This window comes from Callorhinus ursinus, unplaced genomic scaffold (genome assembly GCF_003265705.2).
Source record: "Callorhinus ursinus isolate GAN/ISIS: 27379988/994484 unplaced genomic scaffold, GSC_fseal_2.0 scaffold30, whole genome shotgun sequence".
NCBI lineage: Eukaryota > Metazoa > Chordata > Mammalia > Carnivora > Otariidae > Callorhinus > Callorhinus ursinus.
This window is the reverse complement of record NW_027397092.1, coordinates 1,778,893-1,798,555: the sequence shown is the minus strand read 5'-3', so window position 1 is coordinate 1,798,555 and position 19,663 is coordinate 1,778,893. Positions and strand designations below refer to the sequence as shown.

Genomic DNA, 19,663 nt, shown 5'->3' with positions numbered 1-19,663 from the left:
CTTTGAGAAGCGGGAATGTGTAGAGACAGAAGGATTTTCAGCTGTGTTAATGTGGTCACTGGAGGAAGGCTGTTGCTGACCAGCTAACCATGACCTTTAGGAGCATGGCTCCTGGAGTGAGGTCCTTTCTGAATGGCTCTTATGGAGAAGCATGGGCTGTCACAGATTGCTGACTTTCAGTATGGGGTCGGGGTGCTTATCATTGAACAGCTTTCAGAAGCTTGGGGCTGTTACTGAGTTGCTCACTTTTAGACACTTGGAGTAAGGCTGTTAACTGGCTGCTTTCCAGAAGCAGGGCCAGAGGAGTGAGGGTCTGGCTGTTTGGCTGATTTTCAGAGCATGTGCACTGATACAAAGTTAACTTGAATTAACAGTGCTTACTTGTTCACAGCTTGGGAATTTGGTTGAAGAATAGTCTTTTCTTGAGAATGAAAAATAAATACTTTTAATTCTGAGTTCCCCCAGTTGGTCTCCCTGCAGCCAAAGCTGGAGGAGAGACAATAAGAGATTGTTCACATGTTTGGAGAGGTATGGTTTTCAGCTGGTATTGCCATGTGAGTGATGGAAGCACCAATTACTGTGGCAGAAAAATAGCTCTAACTGCTGAATTTTGTAATTTCTTAAAGCTGAATACAGGGTACTTAAGGTGTCATGACAAATATAGGACACAGGACAACATAATTAAGTATGGGGTATGTCCTATATATAGGATAACTGGCAACCCCACCTAAATATGATATTCTGGCTATAACAAACATTAAACATTTTACATAACAGTAAAAAGGCTTGTTTTCCAAAATTTAAAAATTTTTAAAAATATATCATCTGAATGGCCTGGGTTTCTTTAAAAACATAAATTTTATTGAGCGTATGCCTTTTTTTTTCCTCTCTCGTTTAATCTCCCCTGAATTATACAGAGATATTTAAGATCTATTCCGTAAAAGGTGGTGCTTAGTTTTCCTTTTTGTTGATGATGGCAATAATTTCTCACTAAAACATTCTGAAAATGAAGTCTGACTTTGCATTTAGCCCTTTTGCTTTTGCTTACCTCTTTGCTTTATTCAAAACTATGACTCTGCCCTCTCTGTGACATCAATAAATACCCCAGGAATGTGATTAAGAGATAGTGTTGCCTTTTTAAAAAGTAAGTCAAAGAATAGTTGTGGTTTAATGGAAATCTGTAATAAGTAATTTTGTGAGATCTAACTATAGTTCCAGGAACCTGCAAGCCCATTCAGCAGATGCAATGGAGCAAAGGGAGGTCATGGTTATCAATTAGGGAATTCTGTGCAGAACAGTTGGGCAGGTTGGCCCTTCCCCTTTTTCCCATTTACACAAAGCAGTGGCAGTAGATCTTGACCCCACGATGGACCCTAGGTCTGAAACAGTGGAGCAGTGCCCTGCACAGCTGCTGACTCATGAGAGGGATAGGAAGGACTCTCACACAGAAGACACCTGTTGGAACACCTCCTCCAGCCACATGTCCTGCCCCACCCCACAATCCCTGGAGGCAAGCTGTAGGAAACAGAAGCCAGATCCACACATATGTATACACAGAACCGCAGATACAAAGTTAAGCACACAACCAAGAATCACCATTTAAGTAATACCGGGAAAGAAAAGCATCAACCCCAACAAACAACCAACACTTGAAGAAAAGATTCCAAGGTAGTTCTAATGAATATCTTTGTGTAATAAAAGAGGAATACAGATTATATATATATATATATATATATATATTCATATATAATAAGATATGCAATTATGAATACAAACAATTCTTAGAGATCAAGAACATAATCATAGAAAACTTAAAAACTCAGTGAGTAAGTTCTATAGAAGAATGGACAAAATTGAAGATAAAATGTTGGTAAAAAGGGACGCCTGGGTGGCTCAGTGGGTTAAGCAACTGCCTTCAGCTCAGGTCATGATCCTGGAGTCCTGGGATCGAGTCCCACATCGGGCTTCCTGCTCAGCAGGGAGTCTGCTTCTCCCTCTGACCCTCTTCCCTCTTGTGCTCTCTATCTCTCATTCTCTCTCTCAAATAAATAATTAAAATCTTTAAAAAAAATGTTGGTAAAAAGATCTAGATGAAGAATTTGCTTATAACCTAGCACAGCCCAGAAGTCCTGATGTCTACCTCAGGGGAGGGAGGATGGGAGGGAAGGAAGAGAGGGCGTGCCAGAGGGAGGAAGGCTCTAAAAAATAAAGTCTTTGAAGAAAGATTTAAGAATTGATTAAAATAGTTAAATAAGAAGTCTCTAGTAGATATTAGCAAGTATTACCACATTTTATATATTTATTCATAGACCTCATTGCAACACAACCTGTTATCCTTTCTCAGATAAAGAGAATCAAATGACCAGACTTCTGCAGGAGTAACATGTGAAACAAAACATTTGGAGAGGTATGAGCTGATTCTGTCAAATTGTGCCTCTGTGACTTGTTGAGAGACATTGAAGTCTAAATTCATGTGGGCAATGAAGGCTTTATTTGAATGGGGAAAATACACAGGTCACATAAGATGAGGTTTATGTGTTGTAGGAGAACAGATTCCAGACCCTTGAGTGCTCGCAGATGAAACAGTTGTTTCCTCAACTTTGCCCTTTTGTGTTGATGATCTCATCCTGTACTTCTGTTTGATGAGTTCTAGCATTTTGTTCTCCTTTCTTTTTTTAGGAGGGTTTTATTTTTTATTTTAAAGATTTATTTATTTATATTAGAGAGAGGGCGTGCGAGCTGGGGAAGGGGCAGAGGGAGAGGAAGAGAGAATCCCAAGCAGGTTTCACGCTTAGCATGGAGCTCCATGCATGAATCGATCTCATGACCCTGAGATCATGACCTGAGCCGAAATCAAGAGTTGGATGCTTCACTGACTGAGCCACCCAGGGGCCCCAGGAAAATACATTGTTTTATACACATTGTAATATCTTAAATTTAGTTCATTGTAGGTGATAGGGGTTTAACATCATGTGCTTCAGAAACTCAAAGCTTAATTTACAAAAGATGAAGAAAATAGATTATCAGAAATGCTGTAATCCTTATACATATTGTAATGCCCGACCTCTCAGTGACAATATTTGTAAGTTAACAGGCATAGTCTTCATATTATTGGTGATACATTCATATTTATTGGATAAAGTGGTCAGGTAAAATCAGACCCAGCTGTTTCTTGGGGGAAAATAGTTAAAACTTTGTTTTGCTTTGCTTTTTAATAAGTAAGCAAATGAGAGAGAGAGAGAGAAAAAAACTGAAGAATCCAATTTTGAAAAATCTGATAAAGAGAAAAGGAAAAAGCATAGAAATAAAATATAGGACTTTACTATATAAAGACATTTTCTATATTATGACATATAATTTTATGACATTAAAATTTTAAATGCAGTGTTTCTTTACAGAAGATAACATACATGGTGGAAAAATAGAAAATCTGAATAGACCAGTATTTATGGGAAAAATAGAAAAAAACATTTCTAGAGCCAAACATTTATCCACAAAAGTGTCACCAAGCCACATTGTTTTGTGGACAGATTACCTCAAACCTTCAAGGAACAGATAATTTAATCCAGACATACACAAAAATGAAAAGTTCCCTGCTTCATTCTATTAAACTGGAATACCACCATCAACAATAAACAAAAACAAACAAAACTGTTTGTAATTGGGTACCCAGCTGTAAAAAGCACAAATGAAGTATTAGCAAATGAAATGCATCACTGTATTAGCAAGTAGAGTTTAGCTCAGGAATGCAAGGCTGGTTCCATATTAGAAGATATATTAATGTTATTTTTAACAGTAAGAGATCATAGAGAAGAAATTTTATGATCTTGAGGTGAGAAAGACATCACTTGAGCAAGACTCAAGAAAGGCCAGTTTGGCAAATGCATGGAGTAAGAGTATTCTCTTATCCTTATTTTATGTTTACTTTTTTTTTTCATTAGCTTTAGTGATCTCTTTAGCTCCTTCTAGAAAAAAAATTGTTCTGTTTCTTTCATGGTATAAAGTAAATATCTTCGTAATTTGAAGAACTGTGTTTAAGGGACTTTTAGCTACAGTGAAATCTAATGAACAGGAAAATTCCACATGCCACGTGCTACCAAGAATACTCATTCTTGGTGCAATAAGCACAGAATGTTATTTGACTATTTCATACTCATTCTCTCATGGACGTGCAGTGCAGTTTTCCAGAGGCCAAATGATGAGTGGTATCACAACAAACTGAATGCAGAAGCAGATAGGAGGACCCAGCTTTCTTCTAGTAAGCTAGACATTAAAGAGATTTTCAAAATATAAAACAATGCCACCCTCATCATTATGTATTTAGTTTGAAAAATGCAATTAGTTTTCATAAAAATGTTATTTATGTTAACATAGTAATGCATTTTTATTGTTATTTTAAAATAAATTAATACATTTTTAAAAATTATTGTTTTAATTTCTAATACAGCAAATATCAATAGATATAATTCACATACACAAAAGCAGTTTGGGGTGTTCAATTTTTTTTTTAAGAGCGGGGGAGGGGCAAAGGGAGAGGGAGAGAGAGTCTTAAGCAGGCTCCACGCTCAGCACAGAGTCCCACCCAGGGCTCCATTCTCACCACCCTGAGATCATGACCTGAACTGAAATCAATAGAGTTGAATGCTTAACTGACTGAGCCACCGAGGCATCCAGGGTATTCAGTAATTTTTCAGACGGTTTTCTTGAGCCAAAAATTTTGAGAACTGTTGTCCCAGATTTCTTTTTCCTCTATAATAGAATCTTAGGGGATCTCAGTGGGTATTCTTTCTTGGTTCCTGATCTGTGCATTTCAAATCTGTGTGGCTTATGACCAACCAAGCTTGACCAGGTGGACAAATATACTGTTGGGACTTTGGTAAAGCCCTTTGTCGATTCAAGAGTAAACAGTGATGGTTTCCATGAAGACTAAGTAAAAAACTGGAAAAACAAGCTCTCAGAATTCCATTCAAGTAGCCGAGTCTAGTCAACACTGAAAGAGGAACAGATGGGGCATTATTAAAGATGTTTTAGGCATGCATAATATGACACAGTAAAAACAGCATTGTCCTTGAAGCAAGTATTCTCAGAGTTAAGATTTCTATTTCTTGCTCTCTGTTTCTTCTTGGGAAAAATCAAACCTCTCTGGGCTGTAAGCTTCTCATCTGGGGTTTATATTGGAATCTAACATTCATTCATTCATTCATTCATTCATTTATTCATACATTTCTTTTTTCTTTTTTTTAATTCAACAAATATTTACTAAATATCTGCTTGACACTACATCAAAAACTATGATGTGATGTATGGTGATTAACATAACAATAAAAAATTTAACGAAAATATTAAATAAATAAATATCTGCTTGGATCCAGACACATTAAGTACTGGAGATGCAGAGGTAAATAAATGTCTGACACTGAGGTTTTCACAGGCTACAAGGAAGATAAATATATTTAAGTTACTTAAGTTACTCTGACTTCAGATAGCCCCCTGCATCCACAACTGTTTGTCTCTTTACCTCAGTAAGTATTTCTTCATAGCCCTTATCATCACGTGATATATGTTTCTGTATTTCTTTTGAGGGGAGGATACTTCTTATCTTCCTCCTCACCAAACTGTAAGTTACAGGAAGACAGGCACTTTATCTTGTTGACCAATCTTCTTCCCGGTACATGGGTGACATTCAGTAACTACCTGTTGAATGAATGAAAGAAAATATGGAAGAAAGAGAAAGGAGAATGCATAGGAAAACAAATCAGTATATTTATTGAGAAAAGAAGAATAAGTTGATGTTACGTGACGTTTTGGAGAGACAGAGTGTTCCAGGCAGAGGGAAGAGCATGTACAAAGGCATAAAGGGTGGAGTAACATCGAAATGTAAGGTGTTCAATAAAGACAGCTGAAGTGTGTGATCTGTACGGCAGGCAGCGGCATGTGAGAGATGGGAGGCTCTCACAGGCTATGAATCTATCAAGGAATGAATGGCTCTGTGCCACCCTTCTACATGACCACCGACAGAAGATGGACTTGTCCGTGAACTGGACTGAGAGATACAGTTTTTGTGTGGGAAGGTGGTTAGCCATAAAAGGAAAAAGCTCTATTGTTTCCCTTCTCCACCCCCAGTACTCTCAAAACTTCACTTCTAGGCACCGAAGGTACGGAGTTTTTTCTCACACTGACCAGTTCTCCAACACCAGCTGGCATCTTAAAATTTAACTCCATGCGGATACTATCTACCTGGAGGTAATGTCATCCCACAAATTAAAGGGATCTGCCCCATAAGACTGCCCCATCCCTTCAGACACCAACTGCAAGGCTGGGTTGTCAGTTGTGCTTTGGATTGACGGGCTATAAATTGGAGGTTCCCACAACCTCCTCCTCAGGTTTGATAATTTGCTAGAATGGCTCACAGAAAAACCGTTTTACTTACTAGGTTACTGGTTTACTATGAAACCATACAACTCAGGAGCAGCTGAATGTAGGAGAGATGGAATGCATAGGGCCAGGTATGGGGGAAGGAGGCAGAGGTCCCTCGTCCTCTTCAGTCACACCACCCTCCCAACACCTCTACGTCTTCACCAACCCAGAAGCACTTTGAACTCCAGGTTTCATACTTTGGGGATTTTTACGGAGGCTTCCTTATTTAAGCATGATTGATTAAATCATTGGCCTTTGGTGACTAACTCAACTTCCAGCCCCTCCCCTTCCCTGGTAGTTGGAGGGCTGGCTGAAAGTTCAAACTCTCTAGTCACAAAGTTGGTTTCCCTGGCAACCAGCCACCATTCTCATTATCTAAGGGCTTTCCAAAATCCACTTCAGAGACTGTAAACTCAGACAGGGTTGATAGGGCATCCTTGTGAATAACAAAAGACACTCCTTTTACTTTTCTGCTCTGGAGCTATTTAGGGAACTAGTACAAAAGAACAAAAGGTGCTCCCATTTCTCTGATTACTTAGGACATGACAAGGGTTTTAGAAGCTGGGTGTAGGAGAGGAAGACCAAATTTATATTTCTTATTATAAATCACAGTATCACAGCTATCATCTAACAATGTTGATAATGCTATTATTATGATTATGGCTAATGCATACTGGGTTCTTACTAAATGAAAAGCACTTGACATATATTATCTCATCTTCAAACACCTTCATGAGTTAGAGGCTATTATGAATTCCCATTTTTATAGATAAGGACATTAGTGCAGAGAGGGTCTATGGGACCTCCTCTATGGGCAGAGCTGAACTATGACAGCCAGCCAGTGTCTATGAAGACTCTCAATGATCTTTACCTCCGGACATTCCCACTCTTGTGTAGTTTACTCCCATATTAAAATCAGAGCTGATTTGATTAAAATCAGTAGAACATGGTACAAGTGATGGTGTATGACTTCAGAGGCTAACTAAACTCAAGGGGTTTGTCACCATCCTATTGAATGCACTCTGAGAAGTGTTGAAAGCAAAGAATTTTGTTTTACTTGTTGTTACAAGAAAGGAGACAGGGAGATAGCTCTCAGAACACTGTTTCCCCATGAGGTTAGGATAGGAAGATTTATTCAGTGCATTAGGGGTGGGGGCAGGGAGCTTGCTTAGGCTCTTTGGTTCAATAGTGCATGCTTAGCATGTCAACATGCTAGTACACACATCATATGTTCAAAAAATGGGGAAAACTCTGCCCATAGGAGGAGATCTTAGTGTTATAATGAGCCAAAAGTAACTTCAGGACAACTCAGAAGGGGTTGTCTTCTTCTGTACAGATCCTCAGGTCCAGTCCAGCTCAAACTGGCTCCCATGAGGCGTTATCAGGTGAAACACCTAGCTGGGTGTCTCCTTGGCTGGAACTGTTGGTTCTACAAAACAAGACACATTCCGGGGCTCCTGAGTGGCTCAGTTGTTAAGCGTCTGCCTTCGGCTCAGGTCATGATCCCAGGGTCCTGGGATCAAGCCCTGCATCAGGCTCCCTGCTCTGTGGGAGGCCTGCTTCTCCCTCTCCCATTCCCCCTGCTTGTGTTCCCTCTCTAGCTATGTCTCTTTCTCTGTCAAATGAATGGATAAAAATCTTTAAAAAACAAAACAACAAACAAGATACATTCTTTCCCTGCTTTTGTCCCTTGCCCTCCTTCAACCCTCCTATTTGAGTAACTTCCCGCTGCATCCTAGCTAACAATTGTAGCTTCAACTTTGATCTTCTGAATTACTCACTCAGGATGAAACCACCTGCTATGCTGTGAAGAAACTCGAGCAGCCCTAGGAAGAGGAACTGAGATCCCCCATGAAAAGCCAACATCAACCAAATGAACCACCCTGGAAGTAGATTTGCAACCCCGCTCAAGCCTTCAGATGACATCAACCCCAGTGGACATCTGATAGCCCCTTCATGAGAGACCCCAAGTCAGAACTGCCCAGCCAAGCCACACCTAAATTCCTGACCCATAGAAATACATGAGATAATAAATCATTATTGTTGTGGTAAGCCACTAAATTTTGAAATAATTTATTATGTAGAAATATATCATTTCTACAACTGGGATCAAAACTCAGATTTGTCTGTGTTAAGAACCATATCTCTTTTTTTTCCCCCGCTTACTACCTGTATTAAAAAATAGCTTGTCTTACTGAATGTGACTGAAACAGTAGCCCCAGGAGTAAGGTATTGAATCCAGGAGAGTATTTGACTCTAAAATTACTCAGTAGGGGCACCTGGATGGCTCAGTTGGTTAAGCATCTGCCTTTGGCTCAGGTCATGATCCTAGAGTCCTGGGATCGAGTCCCGAGTCAGGGTCCCTGTTCAGCGGGGAGTCTGCATCTCCTTCTCCCTCTACCCCTTCCCCCTGCTTGTGCTCTCTCTCAAATAAATAAAATCTTTTAAAAACATAAATGTAAAAATAAATAAATAAAATTACTCAATATACCCCAGTTAGAAAGCAACTCCAAATAAAAGGCTGTTTTCCTAATTTATCATTGGGATTAATTTTTAAAGTTTCAAGGGGCCATCTTGAGTACATAAATTTTACTGAAGTAGATGACAATTTTAAACGTTCACATATACAGTTTTGGTTATTAAATCTGCTATACATATTTTAAATTAATACTATACAAAATAATGCACTGACCTAGACATGTTATTTATTAACAAATCAATAAACCATTTTTCAAAGATTTTATTTGAGAGAGAGAGAGCACATGAGAGGGGGGAGGGTCAGAGGGAGAAGCAGACTCCCTGCTGAGCAGGGAGCCCAACTCAGGACTTGATCCTGGGACTCCAGGATCATGATCTGAGCTGACGGCAGTCACTTAACCAACTGAGCCACCCAGGTGCCCCTCAATAAACCACTTTATTGACACTCTCCATATGCATCTTTTACATCCTTGCTACAAATATCCATGGATCAACAGTATTGGCATGCCCTGAGAGTTTGTTAGAAATGCAGAATCTCAAGCTCTTCCCCAGACATGCATTTGTTTTTAATTTTATTTATTTACTCATAAGAGACAGAGAGAGAGAGAGAGAGAGAGAGAGAGGCAGGCTCCCCGCCAAGCAGGGATCCTGATGCGGGACTCGATCCCAGGACCCTAGGATCATGACCTGAGCTGAAGGCAGATGTTTAACCATCTGAGCCACCCAGGCCCCTTTTACCAGACATGCATTTTTAAAAAAAGATTTATGTATTTATTTGAGAGAGAGAGAGAGCATGGGGGGGTAGGGGCAGAGGGAGAGGGAGAGAGAGAATCTCAAGCAGACTCCCTGCTGAGTGTGGAGCCCAACACAGGGCTTGATCTCATGACCCTGAGATCACCTCAGCCAAAATCAAGAGTCAAATGCTAACCAACTAAGCCACCCAGTCACCCCCCAAATATGCATTTTAACAAGATTTCCCAGGCAATTATTATGCACTCTAAAGTTTGAATGCCCTGGTCTGTAGATCACTAATGTCATCTGTTTTCCAGAATATATCATTTTCACTTCCATGTAATCTGCTTGCAATATAGCAGGCTTTGAGCCTCCGATGATGCTCTAGCTTATTGATGATGTTTATTCCTCTCCCAACAGCCATTATTCTTCTCCTTAACTATGGAACTCCAAATTGGCTTGGGTAGAATAATGTGCTCCACTAGAAAAACTCAGCTTCTCAGACTCCTTTGCAGCTAGACTTGACCATATACCATAGTTCAACTTTTGACCAATGAGAAGGGAGCAGAAATTGCTGGGTGGGTCTTCAGGAAAAAATTCCTGATGAACAGGGTATTCAGCTTGCTTGCACTTTTTTGACTCTCTCTTCTAGTCCTAACCCTTCCTTTCTTTTTCTTGCCTGAAATGGCAGGAAACTGGGAGGTGGAGCTGTCATCTTGTCATCACAAGGACTAGAACCACACAGTGAGGACAGGGAGGGAAAAGTGAACAGGAGCCTGTGTTCTTAATGGATTTGGGGAACTGCCTTATTTGGACTTGAGCTCCTTATATCCAAACTTCTTGCCTCATAAGAAGAATTGAGTCTTTGAGGAAGCCATCGTAGTTAGGCTTCTATTACATGCAGCTGAACACAAGCCCAAAGCAAGCCACAAGCACACATTCACATAATAGCAGGCCAGTATTGTTTTGCATTCCTTCAGTAGGGGTATACTTCCCTGATTGTCAAAACTTAACCACTTACTGTACGGCTTTGAAAAGTAATCTTAAAAGACTTGTTTACAAGAATGTTTAATTATAATTGTGTGGTCATATACCCAGGAATAATGACTAAATCTATGTTAATTTATTTTCCTCCTTTCTTTTCAAGTGAGTGCATCAGGGGACCTCTATAAGCAGCCAATATTAGTACTGATGGAGCACTTACCCAGATAATACTTTATGTTCCAAAATAAAACAACTGAGGTAAGACCTTAAAATAGAAAGACTTGTGAAATCTGAAATGTAAGGCAACGTCCTCTTTTCTGATAATCCTTAACTTCTATTTAGGCATTGATAAGCATCAAAATAAATCTGTGTGTCTAGTATTCTGGATCTAGGCACAGTCAACAGTACAGAGTTTGGCCTGAGCAAGGACTTCTGTCTTTCTAAGCAGGGTGGCTTCCTTGGGGACAGAAATTAAAGGTTGAGTTAAAAATAGAAAAATGCTCTTGGACTTTGGGATAAAAATCCTAATGCAGAGGCAGTTTTCTAGAGAAGCAGTTGAATCCAATTTATGGGCACAACAACCCGATTTGCGGTATTTTTTGAGGTACAATGTAGAAGAAGAGGCTGGATCTTCATTTCAGTATAAAGTGAACTGGACAGAAAGTGCTAGGAGAATGGGAATTTCCTTCCAGAAACTTTGGGCTTTGGGTTTCCAGAGTGGCATGAGATAGGACTGCAGTTATTTATTTGGGTGTTATTGGACAAGTTGACCCTAGAACACTGGAGGACTGGGGAAGGATTGGGCTTTCATCTAGAAAATTGCCTAGCACCTGTGTCTGGCATATGGTAGATACCCACTGTAGGCTTGTCAAATGTGAACCTGTTTGTTTGACTCTACCCAAGCTAGGTTCAGTGTAATATAAAAGCTTATCCAGAATATAAATCAAAACAACAGTCCTGTCAAGGTGAGTGTTCTATATAAATCTCCAAAATTTGAATTGAAGATTCAGAATGAACACGTAGGGAGCCTCTTCTTTGTGCCACGCACTGTACTCAGTACTTTCACGCACACATTCACCTGCTCCTTGCACCAGTCCTCACCTTAGAGCTTTACTCTGCTCAGCTGGCCAAAACAGAAGCCCCACTGCTGCTCCTGGCAAGGCTTCCTGTGCTGATCGAGCCCAGGATGTTCTACCCCTGCAGAGGAGCTGACCAACTGGCTCTGAGCTTCTGTTCCACACCTCCCTTACCCCACAAGCCTTCTGGATAAGAACAAACTGTTCCCTTCTCTGAAGTGCTGTGCATTGCTGCTCAAGAACTACATTTAAGCCTAAAACAATTAATATCCTCTGTTAATTCCTCATCTTTCCACTGAAAAGAGCAATAGCCTATTAATTTCACCTGATTTTACATCTCGTTTAAGGGAATGAGTTCCCACTAATTTAATGGAGAAACCGAGATAAAGGGAGACTAATCCCAAATTATAGGTAGATATTGTAATTAAAAAAAATTTTTTTAATGTACAAGACTGATATTTCTCATTTAAGAATTATATTAACCTTTTCAAGGGGAAAAAATTCTCATAAAATCTCAAGAATATGCCCACTTATTTCAGTGGGAGAAACACTACTTTAAAATACAGAAGCCCTTAGTATCCAAAATATATAAAGAACTTACACAACTCCATCCCCCAAAACCCAAAACAATCCAATTAATAAATGTGCAGAAGACATGAACAGATATTTCTCCAAAGAAGACATACAGATGGCCGACAGACACAACAACAAAATGGTCAACATTATTCATCATCAAGAAAATGCAAGTCAAAACTACACTGAGATATCACCTCACACCTGTCAGAATGGCTAAAATCAAAAGCTTAAGAAACAAGTGTTGGCGAGAATGTGGAGAAAAAGGAACCTTCATGCACTGTTGGTGGGAATGCAAACTGGCGCAGTTACTGTGGAAAACAGTATGGAGGTGCCTCAAAAAGCTAAAAATAGAATTACCCTATGATCCAATAATCACACTATTGAGTATTTAACCAAAGAATACAAAAACACTAAGTTGAAAAGATATATGCATCGCTACATTTCTTGCAGCATTGTTTACAATAGCCAAATTGTGGAAGCAGCCCAAGGGTCCATCAACTGATGAATGGATAAAGGAGATGCAGTAAATATATACAGGAGAATATTATTCAGCCATAAAAAGAATGAAACCTTGCCATTTGCAACAACATAGATGGAGCTAGAGGGTATAATACTAAGTAAAATAAGCCAGTCAGAGAAAGACAAATACCATATGATTTGACTCATATATGGAATTTAAGAAACAAACAAATGAACAAAGAAAAAAAAGAGAGAAGTCTGAAAAAAAAGGAAAAGTCTACAAAAAAAGTTTTTCAGATGTGAATTATCACTACAAATGTATTATCTCTTTATAACCAGTAAGATGATTTTTTATACCATCTTTAAAATGGAAACTCAATATTTAAACTTCCTCACAAAACACCCAAGCCCTTAAGAATGCAATTAAATCCCTCCTACCACCTTCCAGTTTGAGAAAACTTATACCAACCGCAAGATTATTTCTATACAAAACCATTCCCAATCACATATGGGTCTTTAGAGGCCCTGACAGGATAAGGCACCACACCCATTTCCTTCTGTGTGGACTTAAGGGGAAAATACCCCAGCATAATCCTTCAGTTTATTCCTGTAAAATATATTTAGTCTGCATTCCATTGTCCGGGTTTGCTGGGTGTGTGGATGGCTGATGTCATAGCAATAGGCAAGGTCTTCATCTTTCTTTTGCATGAGGTTTCAAGCCACACTTGCATTTTCAAGTGTCAGACACCCTCTGGGGTGGGCTCTCTCACAGGCAGATGCCCATTCCAGCAGTTACCAGTGGTACAAGAACTCCAAGGCCTTGGGAGAGCTTTGTCCTCTGAAGCTACTGGCTGCCCAGAAATCTGCTTTTGTGATGACATGTGGTTGCCTGCCATATGCTGTCACAAGGGGTCTGGGAGCCTTTTCTTCAAGAATTCAGCAGAATCATGTTACAGTATCAAGAGAGGCACTTGATACTGACATGAGAAACACATGAGCTGGTGACCTTCTGAAACACCATATGGAAAGGGGGCAAACCATGGGGTTGAAGACATGGATTCACCCATTAAGGGGTAAAGCAAGGGAAGACTTGGCTGGGATTCCCAACCAAAACTGGGTGGTTGAAAAGACTCATCGTAGGACTGTTCTAAAATGTTGGACAGAAATTTCAGTTATATCTATTAACAGTTCTATTTGGTTCCTATAAAAACTATTGCTTCAAAAATACTGATGATTAAAAATCTCGTAGAAAATGTATTGTCATTCTTATTACCGGAAGGAATAGTCTCAAATCTGTGATGTTGTTTTTCATTTTTTTCTTAAGATTTTATTTATTTATTTAAAGAAAGAGAGAGCATGAACTGGGGTGAGGTTCAGAGGGAAAGGGAGAGGCAGACTCCCCACTGAACAGGGAGCCCAATGCAGGGCTCGATTCCGGGACCCTGGGATCATGACCTGAGCGGAAGGCAGACAGATGCTCAACCCATTGAACCACCCAGTCAACCTGTGATGTTGTTTTTCAGTGGTAGGATGACAAGTAATTTTTGTTTCCTGCTTCTATATATTTTCCGTACTTTCCAAATGAGCTGAAATGATGCCAAGAGCAGGGATTTAGACTCAGACAGTTGGCTCCACTATCTAATGCCCACATGGCCTTGGGCAAGTTACTAATTCCACTCTTCTTCATTTCCTTCTGTAAAATGGGGATGACAGCAGTAATAGTGTCTGCCTCCACGAGGCTTTTATGAGGACTAAACAAGAAAATACAAGAGTATCAACAGTGCCTTCCTGTACATAGTAGCCACCCCCAAATCTTATAGCTATTATAACTATACCCTTTCATTGACTCCAATTCACTTTTTTCCTCTTTCTAATTTATAACTTCCTTCTTACACTTGATGGCATGAATGGCTTACCGGACGACATTTTTTTTTTTTTATATCTTGGTGATACATAAACCAGAAATGCATCATTAGCTAATAGTATTACTCTGTGTTGGGTGTGTAGTTCTTTCCCATTCTTGTATTTCCCATGAAGGATATGAAGAAATAGCATTTAGCCCCAATGCTTTTGGCCTCCCAGAAACAGAGAGTGCCTCCCCAGCGAAAGAGTGTGGCTCAAGCTGGGCTGCAGAGAGTCACTTCTTTCTTGCCTGGTCCTCATGGGACTGCAGTTTGGAGAGGGTGAGCTGAATGCAGAAAGTGTTTGCAGCAGACCTGGAATAAAATAAGAAGTAGAACTAATTTGGGGAGCAAAGTGGCAGTCTCAGATGGAAGGTTTAGGGGAAGGCAGATTACAGAGATTTTTGACCACGGGGGTTTGAGGCAGTGTATCTGAACAACTGTACAATTAACTTCCAAGGCTGCACGTAGGTCAGCCCCTCTTTCCCTCGTCTGCTTTGAACTTGCAGGTTACTGCTGCACTTGAGGTTCTGTTCACAGGCCAGTGGTTGTCTTGGACAGAGGAGAGCTCAGTAAATGTATGGGGTCCACAGCTGCCGTCCGCAGACAGCCATGAGGGGGCTGGTGAGCAAGAAGACACTGGCCCTCTGGTCCTTAGGGAGGGTCCTGTTCCCAGATGGTGGCTTCACTGTGACGGCTGCAGCTGGTCCCGCGATTACACAGGCATCCGTGTTCTGGCCTCCTGCACCTTCTCACAATTTCAGTAGGTCGCAGAGGGATTCATAGCTGGAGTTGCTGAGGCAGTCATCCAATTTTAGGAAAAAAGATTCTTTGGCCATACTTTTGCTGCTTTGAGTTGCACAAGTACGCGCAGGTGCGCCATGGAGGGTCCCGAGTGTGCCAGACCTTTGCAGGGAGCTGCCTCAATCCCATTCTGCATCCAGGACCAAGGAGGGACCCGTGAAGGAGCTACCCTCGGATTCACAGGCCTTGTGCGCAGATTCAAGATCACTACTCACCACGTGATCTTAATATGGCTCAGATTAGAAGGCAGGTTCTTAGGACTAGCAAACCAGCTGCAGGAGGTAGGGCAAGCAGCCTCTCATGGCCAAAGACAGAAAAGGTTTGCTCATCTACGAAGGTCAATGCCCTGTAACTGCCTGGGGCTGACATTCAATTCAATATTGGCATGCTAGGGAGGGAAAATGTGTGCGCTGAAACTATGCAAACCATGCCCCAGTTCTTGTCTCCCATCCTTCAAATAATTACCCCCTCTCCTGTGCTGAAGCCAGTTTTGCATCCGTTTCTTCCTTCATTTCAATGTTCCCTACCCCATAAATATTCGTGATCCCTTGACTACTCATTTGAACCAGCTGCCTGGCCCTTCCATTTAATCCAGGAGTTAAATAAAATATTTAAGACTCATTCATTTTATGTCTGTACGTCAGTCATGATGTTGCTTCTTTTCAAAATAGCCTTTAACACCTGAAAAATGGAGTTCACAGGAGAAATGACCAGTTAGGTTTTTAATACACTGGATGGGAAAGAAGGGTATCTTAAATAAGACTGGGGATGCCACGGGGCCAAATTTCTAGACTTTACTCAAAGCAGCACTATCTTAAGTGCTCTTCTGTGACAGAAGATGGTTTGCGTCAGTGGGTTTTTCTCCCCATCTAGAAAATTCGTAGTTGCAAACATAATCTCTTGCCAAGAGATATTTCCCAATTGATTTGAAGATCACAGGGCACAGCTTCTGGACAAGGGGCATAAATTCTGGCACATTGTTGCAGCTCAACCCAAGGAGATCTACTCCTCCTTTCAAGGCCCCTGAATTTTTGCAGTGATCCTTGCCAACTCTCTTTGGTTTAAGCAAAATACTGAGTTCAGGGAATATAATTTGGCTCTGGGCTAACTGCCCTAGGGACTGGAGATTGAGTCATTTTCTAAATTTGGTAGATGTGGGGCCAATGCTACAGTAATCTTACATGTCCTGCTAATAATTAACTCTGGACCTTTTTTTCAAGGGTGGTTTGTGAAAGATTTAGCATTAAGTGGTACCACTTATTACGAACTACATTATTTATGGTAGGAAACAGCCTAAGATTAGCTGCTGGCAGAGTCCTAACTTTACTGAAGATGGAAAATCTCTCTATCAAAACTGAACAAAATAAGAAATTGGGAGGGGTGCACTGTGAACATTAATGTCTTTGAACTTTTAAAAAAATATTTTATTTATTTGGGAGTGAGAGAAAGAGAGAGATCATGAGCAGGGGGGAAGGGTAGAGGGAGAAGTAGACTCCCCACTGAGCAGGGAGCCCAACGCAGGGCTCCATCCCAGGACCCTGGGATCATGACCTGAGCCGAAGGCAGACGCTCAACTGACTGAGCCACCCAGGTGCCCCTAATGTCTTTGAACTTTAACGCTGAAAGGCAAGGGAAATTGATTCTGGACTTTTAATTCCTTTGAACCAGTGGCTTTCTGTTTACCTTGTAAGCAAGGCTTAGTTTGTAGACCTCAGTTGCTCCTTGAGAACTGTTATGGAAGGGAATTTATATTCATATGACTATGTTAACCATTTTCTGTTGGATTATACTAATGTCATTTGCTGTCATTGTGAACTGCTAACACTCTATGTTGGACAATGAGGCTGCTCAGAATTTGTGATGGGAAACAGAACGGGGAGTTAACTGGTATAATTGGGTGGAAAGTGGCCTCAGCCTCAATCTACCTGATGTATTGTTCCGACGCATTTATGAGCTTTCTGGAGGCTAAGTCAAAACTGCCGGTAGGTGGTCCCAGCATGCTCTTCAAAGGGCTTCCCCTTTGGTATTGAGGTGCTCATTTACCACTCATGGGACTCTATGGGCAGACTGCTGCCGTTTCCCCCCAAGGAGGTGGCTGCACCCCAGGATTCATGGTAATAGAACCCAAAACTAGAGAATATGTTTAGGAAACGCTCCTGATGTTTCCTTCCATGTGAAGGATATTAATTAGGTAACTCTCCACTCCCTCACTCATCAGACCCATGAGTTTGGAAGGAGAAAATGAGCATGGATAGGGTAGAAGATTCTTTTTCCCTTCCTCCTGAGGGTGAGCTGCCAAAAGAGAACATGTGCCTTCCTCTTCCATGAGCAGAGGACAGCCCTATCTGGTGCTGTTGGGAGAGGGGCTGTCTCATTCTGCTTCTAAGATCAGGAAGCTTGCTTCTCCACAGATAAAGCCCCGTTCAGCATCTGTTTTATCAGTGATAAAGGTGATGTTGGGATCTCACATCTGGTGGTGGTTGTTGTTTGTAATCTTACTTCAAAACTCAAGGAGAAGAAGGGTGGCATTTTTGGACTGTCTTCAAATCCCAGTATTGTACATTACTATTTTTCATGGTAAAGATATTTTATTTAAAATCATCTCTTAATAATTCAAAACAAACAAATCACATTCCAAAGAGTAAATGGGCTCTGCTGAAAAACACTGGCATTTTCCTGTAAATGCATGACCTTGAGTGAATTTGGGGAGTCTTCGTTTTGGGCTCTTTGTCTCAGCTACTCTGATGCCTTTGTGATTTAGCTCTTGGGTGACAGCTCAATTTCTGATCCATGACTATACATCCTGATTTTTCCATGACAGTCCTGATGCTCTGGAGAAATATATTAATAGTGTCCTCTTTCATTCTCAAAATTGTTCCACATAGGATCATAGATTAAATGGTCACCTTACAGATGAGTGATCGCATCAGCATGATGAAACAGTATATGCTAGTTCCTTTTCCAAGTGATCTATGCATCAGAATTATACTTAGGTTCACCCAAAAATTAAAAATAAAATATGAAAATATAGTCATGTTTCATTCCAAATATTTCTAGATTTGTCTGCCCAACAGAAAACCGAGATGGAAGAAGGCAAACTAATATCTTTTTTTAAGATTTATTTATTTGAGAGTGAGCGAGAGAGCAGGGGGAGGGGCAGGAGGAGGGGGAGAGAGAGAATCTCAAGCAGACTTTGTGCTGAGTCAGAGCCCAAAGTGAGGCTCGATCTCACAACCCTGAGATCATGACCTGAGCCAAAACCAAGAGTTGGACGCTTAACCTACTGTGCCACCCAGGTGCCCCAAAAGGCAAACTAATATTAATACCTACTGTTTACTTTGCTCTATGTTAGACACATTCACATTTACCAAACTTGTTTAATCCTCAAGATAGATATAATTCCCTTTTATGTGAAACGAGTCTTCAAGAATTAGCTTACAAACCTCAGGGATAACAGAAGAAAAGGAAAGAAAAGTTTTGTGCTGCAGATGAATTTAGGTCAGATTCTTTCATTCCTTTCCAACCACAATGTACCTCTTCCTGGTAACATTATAATATCTTCCATACATTTGGTTAAAGAGCAGAGGTAGGGTAGAAAAAAAAAAACAGGCTTAATTTAATTCTGAAATATTTGGAAAGCCTTGATTTGAGGAAGTGCTGAATATTATATCATAGCTTTAGTTAGTTGTAAACCCTCCCTGACTAATTACTGCTCTAGTTTCTAAGGCCTGTGATTCGACAGTCTTACACAATTCACAGCGCTCACCATAGCACATACCCTCCCCAATGTCTATCACCTAGCCACCCCATACCTCCCACCCCCCACCACTCCAACAGCCCTCAGTTTGTTTCCTGGGATTAAGAATTCCTCATATCAGTGAGGTCATATGATACATGTCTTTCTCTGATTGACTTATTTCACTTAGCATAATACCCTCGAGTTCTATCCACGTCATTGCAAATGGCAAGATTTGGGGGTTTTTTGATGGCTGCATAATATTCCATTGTGTATATGTGTGTGTGTATATATATATATATGTATATATATATATCACATCTTCTTTATCCATTCATCTGTTGATGGACATCTGGGCTCTTTCCATAGTTTGGCTATTGTGGACATTGCTGTTATAAACATTGGGGTGTATGTACCCCTTTGGATCACTACATTTGTATCTTTGGGGTAAATACCCAGTAGTGCAATTGCTGGGTTGTACAGTTGCTCTATTTTCAACT

The 19,663-nt window shown here is 40.5% G+C and overlaps 1 long non-coding RNA gene across 2 annotated transcripts in view; it reads left to right on the top strand.

The window, feature by feature from the left end:
- Nucleotides 1-19,663, top strand: part of LOC112814993 (uncharacterized) — a 35,596-nt gene that overhangs the window by 1,003 nt on the left and 14,930 nt on the right. The window contains exons 2-3 of one of the 2 annotated variants that reach the window (XR_012374162.1): nucleotides 2,345-2,407; nucleotides 10,775-10,869. This is a non-coding gene — a long non-coding RNA (uncharacterized lncRNA). The remainder of the gene's footprint in view (nucleotides 1-2,344; nucleotides 2,408-10,774; nucleotides 10,870-19,663) is intronic. The other variant, XR_012374163.1, reaches the window with a different exon arrangement.